Source organism: Pogoniulus pusillus, chromosome W (assembly GCF_015220805.1).
Source record: "Pogoniulus pusillus isolate bPogPus1 chromosome W, bPogPus1.pri, whole genome shotgun sequence".
NCBI classification, from domain to species: Eukaryota; Metazoa; Chordata; class Aves; order Piciformes; family Lybiidae; genus Pogoniulus; species Pogoniulus pusillus.
Genome location: NC_087308.1, coordinates 1203364 through 1208128, shown reverse-complemented (window position 1 = coordinate 1208128; position 4765 = coordinate 1203364). Strand labels below are relative to the sequence as shown.

Here is a 4765-nt window from a genome sequence, read left to right as displayed (position 1 = left end):
TTCTCCTGATCGGGGAGGGGATAAGAGCAGATCAAAAAACTAAGTGTGGCGGTGAATGATTCAGGCCACACTCATTGCTCTGTTTCTGAATGTCGATGGTCTGACAAACCTGAACCCTATATCATGATTCCTACTGGACCAACTAGAACTGCTGTCAAATACCTAATAGATACAGGTGCACAAATTACAGTGCTAAATGTACAACTAGCAAAACATCTGAAAATATTGCCATCTCGGAGAAAGGTAAACATAACAGGTGTTACAGGACAACCTGAAACATGCTATTTAGCCAAAGCACAGCTATGGCTACCTGGGGAGAAGAGAAGCACCCTGGTAGAGTTAGCATTGGCTTCGTGCAAACATAATATCCTTGGGTTTGATGTTCTAGCAGGTAGAAGATGGCATCTTCCTGACGGAACATTATGGAGCTTTGGTGCTTATGAGATGAGGAACAAGAGGCAAAGGTCAGTCCGTGCTTGTGTTCGCTTATTGCAAACAGCTCCTCCATTACCAAAGTCACACATTACTTGTGTTGCACAGTATCCATTGCCAGCTGCAGCTGGCAGGGGTATCACTGAAGTGATAGCTGATCTTGAAAAGAGACAGATTATCACTAGAACTCATTCTCCTTACAATTCACCTGTTTGGCCAGTCCGAAAATCTAATGGCCGATGGAGATTGACGGTAGATTTCCGGAAGCTGAATAGTAACACTCCTCCTCTTACCGCAGCAGTTCCTAGTCTTTCATCCACAGTGACAGCAATCCAAGCGGCTTCTCACACCTGGATGGCGACTCTAGACGTGAAGGACATGTTCTTCATGGTGCCGTTGAGAGAAGAGGACAAACCGCAGTTTGCTTTTACCTGGCAAGGTATTCAGTACACATTCAACCGTCTTCCACAAGGGTACAAACACAGTGCAACCATTGCACACAATGCACTTGCAGCTTTGCTTGACACTGTTCAACTTCCTAAGGATGTTAAGATGTACCATTACATTGATGATATCTTGGTGGGAGGGAATGACAAGGAGCAAGTTGGTGCAGTGGCTGAGAATATCCGAGAGCTGTTGACTAGCCAAGGTTTGACCATTCCAAAGGAAAAGTGTCAAGGTCCAAGTCAAGAGGTAAAATTCCTGGGATCGTGGTGGATAGCAGGTGCAGTGTCTGTGCCAGACGACACTCTTCAGAGCACTGAAAAGGGCCAAATACCCCAAAATAGAAAAGAGTTACAACAGTTGTTGGGTACTCTGGGTTACTGGAGGAAACATATTCCAGGTTTCTCAGTAATTGCCCGTCCTCTGTATGATTTGCTTAAGAAGAACAAGCATTGGGATTGGACTCCAGAACATTCTGATAGCCTGAGGTTTCTCAAGGATGAACTAAAGGCATATCAGAAGTTGGGGCCCTTACACCCAAAAGATGCCCTGAGGGCTGAATGGGGTTTTTCCGCGAATGCTTCATACTGTGGAATTTTCCAGAGAGGACCCAATGGTCCTAGTAGAGCTCTCATGTTTTCATCAACAGCATTTAAAGAGACCGAAATTCGGTACTCAGATTGGGAAAAGGGACTTCTTTCCCTAACTCGAGCTGTTAAGGAAGCAGAAAAGCTTCGTACTACACAAGATGTTGTAGTGCAAGGTCCATTTCCTCTGCTAAAAGCAGTCCTTAAAGGAACTCCTCCACCAGAAGGAATTGCCCAAAAGGCTACTGTTAGAAAGTGGTATGCCTACTTAGAGGGAATTTCACAGCTGATGCCGCTGAAAGAGGGACCTACAAAGGTGTCCAAACTTCAGCAACCCATAAATCCTGATAAAGCTCTGCTTAGTCAGCCATATAAGCCTTCTCCTATTCAGGTAGCCCCTGAGATGACCGCAGACTCCGACAAATCGGGAGTGTGGTTCACAGATGCATCCTCTCGGAGGGTAGGGGCGAAGTGGCACTACAAAGCCGCTGCCTTGGAGATTGCTACAGGCCAGACTATCACTGAAGAAGGTGATGGCAGTGCACAGGTAGGGGAGTTGCGTGCTCTTATAATAGCAGCCGAGAAGGGAGCAACAACTATTTACACTGATTCTTATTCCACGTTCAAAGGCGCCACTGAGTGGATTTGCCAGTGGGAAGCGAATCAGTGGAAGGTATCAGGTGCGGACGTCTGGAGAGTCGAAGACTGGAAAAGGCTATTAGAGATTGGCCGATCCAGACCCCTCAAGGTTGGTTGGGTAGAAGGGCATTCCAAAAAACAAACACCAGCTACCACCTGGAATAATCAAGCTGATTTCCTGGCAAAGATCAACATAGTGGATGAGGACAAAGGAGAGTGGTGGAGATTAGCTGAGTGGCTTCATGTTAAAAGAGGTCATTCAGGAAAAGCAGACCTTTACTTCGAGTGTAGATCTAGAGGGTGGCCAGTTTCTATGAGTACTTGTAAGGAACTCATTTCATCTTGTCCACAGTGCAGAATCAGGCTTAAACAAAATCATCCCAATCTAGCTCCAGCACAGCATATCAGAGAGGACAAAAGGTTATGGAGTACATGGCAAGTTGACTATGTGGGTCCTTTAAAGACCTCACACGGGAAGAAATACATACTGGTGGGGGTGGAAGTGGTTTCAGGATTAGTCATGGCTACAGCAACTAGTGCTGCCACAGGAGCTCAAACTATTGAGGTCTTGAAGCAGTGGTTTAGTGTCTTGCCAATGCCAGAGTACATCCAAAGTGATAATGGATCTCACTTTACAGCGTCTTCTGTACAAGACTGGGCTAAAGGTGAGGGAATTACATGGGTGTTCCATACTCCCTATTATCCTCAAGCTAATGGTATTGTAGAGAGAACAAATGCTCTGGTTAAGAAACATGCCATGGTATCCAAAGGTAACTGGGATAAACGCTTGCCATACGCAGTTTTCATTGTGAACAACAGATGGGGTAATTATGGTAGTCCTAAAATAAGGGCATTTTGTCCTGACAATCCAGTGGAGAATGTTAATCATCCACCAGATAAATCTCAGCACTCTCAACAGTCATTACACAAATTACAGGTGGGACAACCAGTAATGGTAAACTTACCTTCAATTGGAGTTGTGCCTATGACCCTGACAAAACCAAACGGGTTGTATGCTTGGGAAGCAACTGATGTAAGTGGGAAGACTCATCGTATCAGTGCACGATGGATTCTCCCAGACTTCTGAACTGCTTTTGCATATACCAGGTTTTCTGCTTTGTAAATATTCAATAAATCTTTGTTTATTCAGGGGGGTGGGCATAAGTATTAAGTTAGTTTAGATTAGAGTTATGCTTATGTATTAGTTATGTTAAGAGTTAGATGTAAGTTGTATTTCATTTTTTGCTTTTTCCGATTCTTGGCTTAATGTGAGCCAGGGGGTGGAGTATGTCATGGAGAGTAGCAAAAGGCTCTCTAAGCTTTTGCTATATTGTGTAGTTTCTAGTGCCTCACATTCAAGCCAGAAGCATCGAAAAACCAAAACAATCTTTCAGTCCCATGGGAAGATTTCTCCCAGAGTAAGTGAAAAGGTAAACACTGGCCATGTTTTCCCTTCCACTTGACCTCGCTTTTCAGACAACAGGATATTGTTTTGGTTAAGTAGGAACGACTATCTCAAGTCTGCCCAGCACCTGTAGGTGGGCTGGCCTGAGGAGTGGTCTTTATATTGTTTGAGTAAAATTATCCAATTATATAGATTGCTTACTGTCTTTTACCAATATATGTGAACAACGTAAAAGTGGTCCGAATTGTGGGATAGTCCTGTTTTGGAACATTATAAAAATGGTGGACAGGCCAGGATCGGGGCTCTCTCTCTTGCTCTTGCTCGTGCTCGTGCTCTTACCCTAGCCTGCCTCTTGCACTTCTGGGTTTTTCCAGCCTTTCTGGTTTTTTCCCCGGACTTAACAACAACAAACTGCTCACCGATCTAGTCTCGCCTCGGGCGGACCCCGAGTCGCAGAGACTACAATCTGCATGCCTGGACCCTCATCGGGAGAAAGAGACTCCTTATCAAGCTACAGACTGTGAGTAGCTGACTGACGAACTATTAATTCGAACCAAAGACTCAAAAAGAACTCTCTTTAAACATCATAGACTCTTTAATTTGCCATTTTCGGAAATGTTACTTTGATCTCAATTAAAAAGAATTCACAGTGGTGGTGTAGTTTCGGAAAGAGGGAATCTGCATTCTTTGCAATAAATCACTGATAAAATAGTCAACGCCTCGCGTATTTTCCCCATAACTCTGCCGCGAAACTGCGTTCCACGACACCCTGTTCTCGGGTTAGTGGTGTGAGAAATGAACTCACACTAAAATTTATGTATACCAGGTTTATTATAAAATAAAGGCAAACAGCGCTGGGTGCATAGGAAATAACAAAATTGCCACAGGCACACCCTAACAACAGGTGATAAGGACTAGATAACATTGTATTAGTGTGCTAGTTTGAAGCAGGCTAGAATGTTTTGGTGAGAAAAACTAGATGATAGGCTGTGAAATGAAAACAATGGTTGTGTCTCCTTCCCTCACAGTCTCGCTGAGAGTTATGGGAACAAGAAGGGGTAAACATTAGATAACACTCGCCATTTTCTCACTCTGCTTCTGGGCTTTGACTGAACTGCATCTTCTTAACCTCACTGCCACTAACCTTGCTCCTTAACCTCTTGGCTGCACCTCTATTCTTTCTCAGGATTGGGGTAAGGTTGAGAGGGGCAGGGGGAGGTGCAGGGGTGTTTGAGAGCCCCTCCTGGGGACTCAGGTT

At 44.5% G+C, this 4765-nt stretch overlaps 1 long non-coding RNA gene across 1 annotated transcript; it reads left to right on the top strand.

The window, feature by feature from the left end:
• Positions 1-4067, top strand: LOC135192861 (uncharacterized). Its single transcript, XR_010309054.1, has 3 exons — positions 1-464; positions 731-871; positions 3882-4067. It is a non-coding gene; the product is annotated as an uncharacterized LOC135192861 (long non-coding RNA).
• Positions 4068-4765: the final 698 nt, after the last annotated feature.